Source organism: Neomonachus schauinslandi, chromosome 16, assembly GCF_002201575.2.
Source record: "Neomonachus schauinslandi chromosome 16, ASM220157v2, whole genome shotgun sequence".
Lineage (NCBI taxonomy): Eukaryota > Metazoa > Chordata > Mammalia > Carnivora > Phocidae > Neomonachus > Neomonachus schauinslandi.
The window spans coordinates 12490869-12503746 of NC_058418.1; positions in this window are offsets into that span (position 1 = coordinate 12490869).

Below are 12878 nucleotides of genomic sequence, written 5' to 3' on the forward strand. Positions count from 1 at the left end.
AGACCTAGAGATGCAGAGTTAACGCCCCCGCCCTATATGGGAACCTCCTCCCACCTAACGCCACGTGCGGCATCCCCACCCCACTGCCACCAAGGTCACTTTGCGGGGGTCATCCGGCCCAGGCTGGTTCAGCGCCCCCTTTCCAGTTCTGCCTGGAAAGGCCGGCCCACCCTCACCGCGGCTCCCCGCGCCCCGCCGCGCGCCCCTCGGGGAATAAGCCACGTGTGCTCCTCCCCCTGCTTTCTGGAGGCTTCCTCCCCTCGCGATGCCTTCTCTTCAGGCACCGGGGGGTAGCGAGGGCTGTTTCGGAACGTTCCACGCGCGCTAGTGCCTAGCGCCCCGCCCCTTGCCCCGGGGCTCGTTGGAAGGCTCCGCCCTGCGCCGCAGCCGAGGGGCGCCCCGCCCCCGAGCCGGGGGAACAGACCCCACCGCGCCGGCGCCCTGCGGTTCCCCGGGGCCCCGCGCCTCTCCCGCCTCTCCCGCCTCTGCGGCCGGGGTCTCTGCGGAAAGGCCCCCACCCCCACCCCCAAGCAACCCCCGCGCTCCAGAGCCCCCGCCAGATCTCCGGCTCCCGCAAGGCCGCGGGGATCAGCGCGAGCGCGGGAGAGCAGCTCCCCCTTGTGGCCCTGTCCTCGGGAACTCGCGGCAAGCCCGATCCCGGGCTCGGAAGGAGAGACCCGTAGGACCGATGCTACGGCAGAAAAGGCGTTAAAATGCAGACATACATGCATGCATGCATTAAAAAAAATTGGCGTCGCAGTCATGAACAACATTCTGCAGGCCCTGGATCAGCCGTTTGCTCCTTTAGGAAGTGCTCCCTGACTCCTCCCATCATCCATTCCTCCAGCTCCTCCTTGACCACCCTGCGGGTGCCTCCCGGGCCTGGCCCCCTGTCCTGAGCACCTATGAAGGCGCACACACGTGGTGTGCCTTTCCGCAGTGTCAGCTCTATTCAATCATAAAGCAAAGTTAAATCACAATTATGGAGCAGGTTCAGGATTCCAAACTCAATGACAATTCACCATGTGATTAAATTTGGCTTCTGACACAGCACACAAAGCAGGACAGAAGACAAGCCCGCACAACAAACAAGATAACAGAGGGGTGCAGGAAGTGAACGAACCAAAAGCAAAGTCAGTCTGTGGGCGCGCAGCTTAGATAAGGCCTCTGTCTGGGCCAGGTCAGCTCTTGACACTTACTGCTTGATGTTCAAGCCATGAAGGGTCTCGGTTCTGTCGGGCAAGAGCCTTCGGTGACAGTTGCCTTTTTTAAGTGGTCAAACATAGAGGGGTCAGGTCTGAAGAGTCTGACAGTTTGCTGCCAAAATCCTAACCTTTTTAAAGGGATTTAATCGGTTTTGGGTCTCTGCAGACCTGCTCTGGTTCTGCTCCTTATCAGTTCTGGAGTGTCAGCTGATGTTGGTCCCCGCGATATCTCCTAGCTGCGGTACCTTAACTGCTTGTGTCATGGCTTGACACAGGCTGCTGCTTGACATGAGAGACTCCATTTTGCTCTCTACACCCCTTCCTCCCCCCCGGCTGTCACTGTCGGCCTGTGAAGGCAAGGACAGGGCCATCTGGGTCACCACGGTGCCTCCACAATCAGGGCACAGAGTAAGGCTCGGATGACCAGCGAGGCACCTCTTAGGGAGCATTCACTTACTCCCGCAACACACATTTTGCTTTGTTTTGATTTAATAGCTTTATTGAGGGGCGCCTGGGTGGCTCAGTCTGCCTTCGGCTCAGGTCATGATCCCAGGGTCCTGGGATGGAGCCCCACATCCAGCTCCCTGCTCCACGGGGGAGGGGGAAAGGGGGTCTGCTTCTCCCTCTCCTCCTGACTCTCCACACTGCTCATGCCCTCCCACTCTCTCTCGAATAAAAAAAAAATTAAAAATTAAATAAAATACTTAAAAATAGTTCTATTGAAGTATAATCTACATATCAAAAATTTCACCCGTTTCAAGCGCTGTCATGATTTGGGGTTGACTTTACAGAGTTGTACAGCCATCACCACGCTTCAATTTTAGAACATTTCCATCATCCTAAAAAGATTTCTTGGGCCCATCTGCAGTCATTCCCCATTCCCATGCCCAGCCCCAGGCAGCCATTGATCTCCTTTCCCTCACGTATGTAGCCTTTTCTTCATTTTACATGCATTTGCTGAATACTTGCTTCCATCAGATGTTAGGTGCCGAGAATACACAATGACACACACAGGCTCTGCCCTCAGGGAAGCCAAAGTCTGGCTGGGGCAATGGCTAATGGGAAAATATGTCCATGTGCTCATCCATTCATTCAAAACTATTTAATGTTTATTGAGTGCCTTCCAAGTGCCAGGTACTCAGGGCGCCTGGGTGGCTCAGTCGTTAAGCGTCTGCCTTCGGCTCAGGTCATGATCCCGGGGTCCTGGGATCGAGCCCCGCATCGGGCTCCCTGCTCCGCGGGAAGCCTGCTTCTCCCCCTCCCACTCCCCCTGCTTGTGTTCCCTCTCTCGCTGTGTCTCTGTCTGTCAAATAAATAAATAAAATCTTAAAAAAAAAAAAAAACAAGTGCCAGGTACTACCCTAGGATCTAGGGATAGAGCAGTGGAGGGCGGGGGGAGAACAAAAATCCTGCTCTGCTGGAGTTGATATTTTAATGAAAGGATAAAAAATAAATAAACAAGTAGATGTGTGATACAATGGCTGGTTGAGAGTTATGAAGTGTTATGAAAAGAAGTAAACCAGTGGAAGGGATAGAAGGTGATGGGGTGAGGGGCGCCTGGGGGGCTCAACCAGTTAAGCATTAGACTCTTGGTTGCGGCTCAGGTTGTGATCTCAGGGTCCTGGGAGTGAGCCCCACATCTGAGCTTCCGCACCAGGGCTCCCTGCTCAGCGGGAGTCTGCTTCTCCTGCTCCCTCTGCCCCTCCTCCCTGGGCTCGTGTATGTGTGTGTGTGTGTGTGTGTACACGCTCTCTCTCAAATGAATAAATAAAATCTTTTTTTTTTTTTAGATTTTTATTTATTTATTTGACAGAGAGAGACAGCGAGAGTGGGAACACAAGCAGGGGGCAGTGGGAGAGGGAGAAGCAGGTCTGCCGAGCAGGGAGCCCAAAGCGGGGCTCAATCCCAGGACCCTCGGATCATACCTGAGCCGAAGGCAGACGCTTAACGACTGAGCCACCCAGGTGCCCCAATAAATAAAATCTTAAAAGAAAAAAAAAACCTCTCCCTCCCTCTCTGACCCTAACCCCCCTTGCTCTTGCATTCTTTCTCTCTAAAATAAATAAATAAATCTTTTTTAAAAAAGTGATGGGGTTTGATTTTTTTTTAAAAGATTTTATGTATTTATTTGAGAGAGAGAGAGTGAGAGAGAGCATGAGAGGGGGGAGGGTCAGAGGGAGAAGCAGACTCCCCGCCGAGCAGGGAGCCCGATGTGGGACTTGATCCCGGGACTCAGGGATCATGACCTGAACCGAAGGCTGTCACCCAACCAACTGAGCCACCCAGGTGCCCTATGGGGTGTGATTTTAGACAGGGTGTTCAGGGAACCACCCCCCCAGTTCTGTTTGTACATAAGGGACCAAGGCCACAGGTAACTGGACCAAAGGGACACCATCCAAAGGAGCACTTTTGACCTTGGGGCAGCACCGTCCCACACACTACAGCACATTCAGTATTTCTAGCCATCCCAGGCATCTGAAGACCTTTAGAGCAGGTCTGAGAGTTTGGTTCAGGGTCCCCTGGGGAGGTCCCCGAGACATCATATTCACAAAGTTCAAACTATTCCCGTAAAAATATCAATATGTTTTTTAGCTTATTTCACTCATGGAATGTGGGCTTGTGGGTTCTTATATTTTATTTATTTATTTATTTATTTATTTATTAGTAGGATTTCATTTTATTTTTATTTACCTATTTTTTTAAAGTAATCTCTACATGGAATACGGGGCTTGAACTCATGAGCCTGAGATCAAGAGCTGCATGCTCTACCGACTGAGCCAGCCGGGCGCCCCAGGTTCTTTTTTTTTTATTTTTGATTTATTTATTTATTTTTATTTTTTTAAAGATTTTATTTATTTATTTGACAGAGAGAGACACAGCGAGAGAGGGAACACAAGCAGGGGGAGTGGGAGAGGGAGAAGCAGTCTCCCCGCAGAGCAGGGAGCCTGATGTGGGGCTCGATCCCAGGACCCTGGGATCGAGCCCAGCATCGGCATCATTGGGCTCCCTGCTCAGCAGGGAGCCTGCTTCTCCCTCCCTCTCTGCCGCTCCCCCTACTTGTGCTCACTCCTGCTCTGTCAAGTAAATAAATAAAAATCTTTAAAAAAAATTATCTGTTTTAAGTTCTAATACAGTAACTATCAGTAGTTGTAGCCCACGTAAATAAAAGCTCTTTGGCATCCTCAATACCTATAAGAAAAGGATCCTGAGATGAGAAAGTTCCAGAACAGCTGCCCACAGCAAACCTTTCCCAAGTCACTGTGACAGCCACAGAATGATTCCACAAATTTCCAAATGTTGCCCAGCCACTGCCCCTGGGTGAGAATCACAGCCGTTGGCTACAGAGAATCAGCTAGAGTCTCTGTCCTTCTTCCTCTTACTTCTGTAAGAGGATGTTGAACTGGATTTTTCCAGGACCACCAGAATTGCTACTAAGTCCCAAAGTGGCCAACTACCCCATTAGCTTAAGTTCAAGGTCTCCACAATTGGAACCCGCCACCTACCCAAAGAATTCACTGAGTGGACACAAGTCTGGCCCAACTTCCAGCAAACCCCCTCCCCCCCCACAAAAAAGATGGAGCAGAGTAAGGAAGTGCCAGCCTGTTTGGAGGGAAAGGAAAAGGCCGAGTTCCCTAGAGTAACAAGACCTTTCTCTCCCCTCATGAACTCTGAGGGTTTTAGCAGAAGTTTTTTTTTTTTCCCCTCAAATATTTGTTATGAAAAAATTTAGGGGTGCCTGGGTGGCTCAGTCAGTTAAGCGGCTGACTCTTGGTTTTGGCTCAGGTCATGATCTCAGGGTCATGGGATTGAGCCCCGCTTCAGGCTCCATGCTCGGTGGGAAGTCTGCTGAAGATTCTCTCTCTCTCTAAAATAAATAAATAAATCTTAAAAAAATTTTTTAAATCTATGGAAAAGTTGAGAGAATAGTACACGAACTCCCGACTATCCTCCACCTAGAATCAGCAGTTGCTAACATTCCGCGCTATTTGTTTCCTCTCTCTCTCTCAATACCCACACATGCTCACACACACATGGTCTTTGCTGAACCATCCTGAGTCTTGGCTCCTAAAGACTATGTATTCTCTAAGAACAAGCATATTCGCTCCCAGAATGATAATACCATTTTCACACCCAAAACCCTGAGCGATCATTCCATACAAAGATGTAGTATCCAAGGCTCTGTTTTAAAATGAATGAAAATGAAATAAATCAGACTGATAAAGACAAATACCATATGATTTCACTCATTTGTGATATCTAAAAAACAAAACAAGTGAACAAAAAAACAGAAAGCAGACTCACACCTATAAATACAAAGAACAAACTAATGGTTGCCAGGGGGAGGAGGGGTGGAGGGATGGGCAAATGGGTGAAGGGGAGTGGGAAGTACAGACTTCCAGTTAGGGAATGAGTAAGTCATGGGGATAAAAGATACAGCATAGGGAATGTAGTCAATGATATTGTAATAACGTTGCGGGGTGACAGACGGCAGGTACACTTGTGAGCACAGTGTAACCTACAGAGATGCTGAATCATTATGTTGTACACCTGAAGCTAATGGAATATTGTGTGTCAACCATACTCAAGAAAAACTATAAAAACGAAATGAACAAAAATGAGAGAAACAGTAGAGTCTGGTGAAATTGTCATTAAGGTTCCCTACAGCCTTTATCCAGCAGGAAAAAAAAGAAATTAACATGGAGAGTAGGTGGGGGCAGTAACTAAAAAACAAAAGGAAACTGTCATGTTTTGATCCCCAGGCATTGAAACTTCTCAATAAACAATTTCCATTTCGAATTGGGAGGTGGAGGCCATGACCCCAGAGGACGGTACTGGGCACTGTTGGGACAGGGATGGGTTTTAAGTTAGTACCAAGATGGGAGCCAAACTGTAATTTCCAAAGATGGCTGTAACAAGGTTTTCCATCGGGCATATTTCCCTAGAACCCCGACACCCTTCTCATTGAGAAGTGAGGGTTGTATTCTGACTTCTGACTCTTTTGTGAAACACTCACCCTCGGGGCCTGAGATGCTGGGTCAGAATTCCAAATGCCCTGGGGCCACTACCTTGTGAGGAAGCCCAAACCCATCCATGCGGAGAGATGATGTGGAGAAGCCCTGAAACAAATGGGGAGAGAGAGCTGCCCACCCGGCCCCCAGCTGCTTCTCTGTCCCAGCTTCAGCCACCAACTGATTGTAACCATATGAGAGCCCAAGCCAGAACTGCCCAGCTGGATCTTTCCCCCAAATCTGACCACAGACATGGTGAGAGATAATAGGCTGACTATTGTTTTAAGCCATTATGTTTTTGGAGTGATTTGTTACCCAGCAATAGTAACTAGAAAGAGGGTGGAGTGCAGAAAATAAGTAGCTTGCAGAGAATTGCAGCCTCCAGAGCTGAAAATGATCATATAATGACAGCAACAGCAGATAACATTTAAGTGCTTTCTCTGAGCACCATTTTAAGTGCTTGGCATTAACCAACTAATTTAATCTGCACAACAACCCTAGGAGGAGAACCTCATTATTATCTCCGTTTCACAGATGGGAAACAGGGCACAGAAAACAGCGAGAATTGGCTAAAAAAGGGAATTTGAACCCCGGCAGCTGCTTCGGCAGCTGGGGTTAACCACTCACCTTGCCAGTGAGGAACATGTGACTTGGCTCAGCCAATCTGGGCGTTCCGCTCCCCGCCTCTCCCGGGCCACAGCGATTGGCTGTGAGATGGGCATGTGACTAAATCTGGCAGGGTCATGTGACCTCGGCCAGCCAGTCAGAGTCAGCCTCATTACTTGGGCAGGGCAATCTGAGCCAGAGGTGCTCTCCTTTACCTTCGGAATAGAAACGAGGTTCCCAGTGGCTGGAAGGCTGCTGGCAGCCATCTTGGGAGCTGCCACAGGAAAAGATGGGGGCAGGGGGATGAAAAGAAATAGGGTCTTCGGTGACATTGCTGAACTATTGTCTCAACTTTAGCTGTAGCCAGCCCAAGGGGTGGGATTTTCCAGTTACAAGTTCCCTCTATAGCGTAAGCCGTTTGAGTCAGCTTTTCTGTTATTTGCATGAGACTAATAAAAAATTTTAACAACCAGTACTTTGGGCACTGAGTAGTCAGTATGGTTCACTGCTGTGCAAGACAGTGACACTTTTCTTGCTGCATCGTGGGAAGGTCTGGGAAGCTCTGGGGGACGGACCAGGGCAGTTGGAGTGGTCATGTTGAGGGACATTTGCGAGCCTCAAGGCAGCATGATTTACCAACCAAAACAGAAATATTTTGTATCTCAGCAATCGACCTAGCGAGACAGTCCAGGCTGAATGTTCACTTTACTTGCTGACTGATGCAACCCCCTTTTGACATAAGCTAGTGTGAATGGATTTCTGTTTCCTGCAAGTGGAAAAAAAAGACATCCTTTCATGAACCTGAGTCATGAATCAAACCTTTAGGAAATAACAAATAGTGAGATCTCACTTTAACCGAATGAGGTCATTTCAGCTTCGGGTCAGGCAGAAACTACGGAGATTTTGACTGAGCTGCCAGAGTCCGCACCCTTTGGCCCAGGAATCCCGCTTCTGGGATGTACAAGGATGTGGATCGCGGCATTATTTATAATGGGAGGAAATTGGAAACAGCTTCAATGTCTGGCAACGCTGCCTCGTTGAGTAAACATTGTGCAAACATTAGAAATTGTGTTTATACAAAGATGTTTTAACAGGGGAACAGCTTACGTTTTAAGAAGGGAAAAAGTAGGGCTGTATAAACAATTCACTCACACAGTTATGTAAAAAACACACACACACGCATTTTCTTAAAGCCTGAATAAAATAGAAAGGAGCTCAGTGGAAATACATCAAAATGTTAACTACAATAGTGATGTGGGATTTGCAGGCAAAGTATCTTTGTCTTTCTAGTTTTCTATATTTTCCAAACTATGCTTAATGGACAGCAAACTTTTTAAAGAAATGTTAACTATTATTATTTTTTAAGATTTTATTTATTTTTTATTTATTTTTTAAAGATTTTATTTATTTGACAGAGAGAGAGCGCACACACAAGCAGGGGAGTGGGAGAGGGAGAAGCAGACTCCCCACTAAGCAGGGAGCCCGATGTGGGGCTCGATCTCAGGACCCTGGGATCATGACCTGAGCCGAAGGCAGTCACTTAACCAACTGAGCCACCCAGGCACCCCTAAGATTTTATTTTTAAGTAATCTCTACACTCAACATAGGGCTCTAACTCACAACCCCAAGATCCTCTCCACCAACTGAGCCAGCCAGGTGCCCTGAAGCTCTTCTTTTTTATTTTCAAAAATTGTAACTGAGATCATGAACATTTCCAGATACAAAAAAACAGAGGGACAGTAAACCCACATGGGCCCATCACCCAGCTTCAAGAACCAACAACATTCTGACGTTTCATCCTCTTTCCCCTCCCCATTGTTTCCAATATTTAAAAAAAAAAAAATACAAGAGACAGACATCACATTCATTTAAATGATACAATGAGCATCAAAAAGGGGGGGGGTATATTTCCTTACATAACTACAATGCCTAATCACACCAGAAAATTAACATATTTCTTTTTTTTAAGTTTTTTTTTTTTTTTTAGTAATCTTTACCCCTAAAGTGGGGCTCAAACACAGGACCCCATAAGAGTAGCTTGCTCTTCCAACTCTCCCAATACATTTCTTATAGCCATTCATTGTATTTGTTCTTGATTGTTGTTGTTGTTTTAATAAGTTCTACTCCCAAGGTGGGGCCTGAACTCAGGACCCTGAGATCAAGAGTCGCACCTCTGTTCTTGGTTTTTTAATATTCTTTTTTTTTTTTTTAAACTTAAAGCTACGTTTATTATTTTTTTTTTTAAGATTTTATTTGAGAGAGAGAGAATGAGAGACAGAGAGCACGAGAGGGAAGAGGGTCAGAGGGAGAAGGAGACCCCCTGCTGAGCAGGGAGCCCAATGCAGGACTCGATCCCGGGACTCCAGGATCATGACCTGAGCTGAAGGCAGTCGCTCAACCAACTGAGCCACCCAGGCACCCTGGTTTTTTAACATTCTTATTTACAAACAGTGAAAGTCGAGTGTGTGTGTGTGTGTGTGTGTATATAGTTCTTTGAGTTTTGACAGAAGCAGAGTCATGTTAATGACCATCAGAAGCAGGATTCATGAGACTTCTACCACTCCAAAAATACCACTGGCTTTGTAGTCATGTGTGTTTGGTTTTTATGTTTCTGTACTTTTTTTTTTTTCCTAATGGAAGAGAAAGCGATAATCAGAGGTGATTTAAGCCCTGAACTTACTTAATAAGATTTCCAAGCAGGGGGTTAGGCAGGAGACCTGGGCTCCAGTCCCACTCTCTCCAGCTTGGGGCCTCCTCTCTCTGGGCCTCAGTTTCCCATCAATAAGGTGGGTGCTCTGAGGACCCAGTAAGTTAGGAATGTGCTCAGGAAGCTCTCAGTAACAGCAGGGGGTCGGTCTGACCTGCCCTTCTTTATTCACAACCCCTTAGACTGAGTCATCTGGTCCAGACACAAGGCCTGTGATGCAGCCAGCTCTCCTGGGCCTTTCCCCTCTCTCTCCCCAAGCCAACCAGACACTGTGTTCTGTGGTGTCCACTGTTAATGAGACTCTCAGTGGTGGGGACCCCAGGGCCTGTCCCGCCTGGGTCCCTGCCTGGCCTCCAGCCTCCCCCTGTTTCCCCCGGAACCCACTCCCCCTTCCCCCCATTCCTAAATCACACCACACCCTTCCGGATCCAACAGGATATCACAGAGGCCTGCCAAGTGCCCTCATGCCTTATATGACAAAATTATTTCCAGTAATAATCAGAAAATGAAACGAACAATATTAATGGCCACACAAAAAATGTAGAGTGAACATTTTCTTTTCTTGAGCCTCATATATATAAAATCATGCCAGTAAAAAAGAATTTAAAAATAAACATTACAGTACAAAAAAAAGAAAAAAAAAACCACTATTATTTATTCAAAGTTTATGGCAAGATTCAAAGTTTGAACTGGGGTCCTTTGGTTACAGTCTGATGTAATAAAGCTTTATGTAAATAATTGTGAGGTTTTTTTCTTCTTGAGAGCGAGATTGGGAGGGAGAGAGGGAGGGAGACAGAAACACAGAGACGAGAGTGAGAGAGAGAGAGAGAGAGAGAGAATGCATGCAAAGAAGCAGGTTGCATTTCCAATGGCTACTTTATAGGAAAGGTTCAGAGCTGAGTCTTATTTTCCAGACTCTGGGCTCTAAGCACTTGGGGGGGCGCCCTCTAAAGCCACCCCCACCCCGGGACTTAGGACAAAGGCATCGCAGAAACCTTACCTCTTGGGCCCTGGCTTCCTCCAGAAGCTCCATCCCTCCCCTTCGCACCCCCTGCGCCGAGCGTTGGGCCCCGCCCCCACCTGCCGCCTGAGTTCTCCGTGGGGCCTGAGTTCTCCGCGGCGCCTCCCCGAAAAGTGCGGGGAGATGGGCTTAGCAAAGTGGGGGGGGGGGGAACTGAGGCGGCGGCAGGTATGTGGATATAAAAGCACCTGTAGTGGGAGAGAAGGGCCTGAGAGCTGGAAATGGCCTGCTTCCTACCCTGAGCAGTGGGAAGGCAGAGGTTCTTTTTTTTTTTTTTAAGATTTTATTTATTTATTTGACAGAGACAGATAGCGAGAGCAGGAACACAAGCAGCGGGAGTGGGAGAGGGAGAAGCAGGCTTCCCGCCGAGAACGGAGCCCGATGTGGGACTCGATCCCAGGGCTCTGGGATCATGACCTGAGCTGAAGGCAGACGCCCAACCACTGAGCCACCCAGGCGCCCCAGAGGTTCATTTTTTTAAACTGTTTATTGAAGTAGTGCAAAACAGTACAAACCTTAAGTGTACAGCGGAGTGAATTTTCACACCCGTGCCACCAGCTCCCAGACCAAAAAACATTTCCAGTCCCCCAGAAGTACCCTCCCGGCTCTTTTCAGTCCATGCTCCCTCCCCTCAAGGTCACCATCATTCTGACATCTGACTGCATAGATGGGTTTTTCCTGCCTTGAGTTTTATGTAAATGGAATCAGAAAATACATTCTCTTTAGTGTCTGGCTTTTTCTACTCAACACACTGTGAAATTCAGTCTCATTAGTGTGGGTAGTTAGAGGTCACGGGTAGTTACAGGTCCTTCTTACTGAGGATTCCCTTGTGTGACTATACGCAGTTTATTTATCCACTCTCCGTTGGTAATGAGGGAGAGAGCCAAATGGAAAGAGTCCTCCAGGCAGACGGAACAGTCAGTGCAACGGTCCTGAGGTGAGAACATGTTTGGTATTTTAGAGGAAGGACAAGGAGATCCGTGTGGCTAGAGAGGAGCAAGCGGGGGTGGGGGGGAAATGAGGTCAGACAGGGAGAAAGAAGCAGATGATGCAGAGTCTTAGGGGCCACAGTGGTGAGTCTAGCTTTTACTCTGAGTGAAATGGAGCCAAGGGAAGTTTCTGAGCAGGGGAGGGACCTGATCTGACTTGGGTATTCAGAGTTCCACTAACTGTGTGAGGGAAGAGAGCCCAGGGGCAGGGGCAGGAGGGGGAAGCCGGGGATGGAGTTGGGATTGGGGGGGGGGGGGTGATGAGTGCGTAGAAGCCGTGGAGGCAGCCAGAAGTGTTTAGACTCAGAATACACCTTTGTGTATGTGATTAGGGATATATTTTATTGACTTCTACCATCTTATTTTGTGATTCCGTTGTCCCCATTTTTTGCTATGCATTCCATCCCCTCTCATGTAGGCTTCTTTGAAGTGGCTAGCTGCATATTTGGCTTGGTTTTGTCTTACATTTTCTTACTCCTTCTCTTCCCTCCACTAGTTTGCAATTTATGCATCATTTGTATTTTTTTAGTAGTAATCCTTGCAGACCAAAGGCTGGAACTGACGGTGAGTGTTCACTGATGACCGTGGGAGCATCGGCCACCAGGGGGCACGAGCGGCTTGGGATGAGCCGGCGCGCAGTGACCGTCAGGGGGCGCGGTGGCGCTCGTCCCGTGAGCGCGGCGACCACCTGGACTGTTTCCCTCTGGACATTCCAGACGAGAATGCGTTGGTCCCCGATTTGTGCCAAGGGCCTCATAGCGCCGGGGCTGAGGATTAGTGGGGGGATGTAGGCAGGATAAAGTACACGTTCCAGGCCCCAGGGGGTGGGATGAGAGGGAAGCTGGAATTCGACCTCAAAGTTTTCCAGCATTGTTGGCAACCCCTATCCCCATTCCTGGGACATTTATACCGCAAGGTGGTCATGGGAGGAAATGGGATGAACGTGGGCTTCCAGGCAGAGGTGCTTGAGGGAATGAGAATATGGGAATTGCCCACGGTTGTTTGTTTTTCTTCTGTGAATGTCCAGAGCTTCAACAGATTCTCAAAGGGACCTACAACCCCAAACAGACTGTTTGGAACCCTATCTCTTCTTCCAGGAAGGCTTCCCTGATGTTCTCTCAGACTGGGTCAGGTGCCTTCTCTGGGCATCCACAGCCTCTGATCTTCCCCATCTGGGTCCTGACCCCTCTACCAGTGCCTGCACTATCCCAGAATGGATTATCAGGGCGCCTGGGTGGCTCAGTCGGTTAAGTGTCTGCCTTCGACTTGGGTCATGATCCCAGGGTTCTGGGATTGAGCCCCGCATCGGGCTCTGTGCTCAGTGCAGAGTCTCCTTCTCCT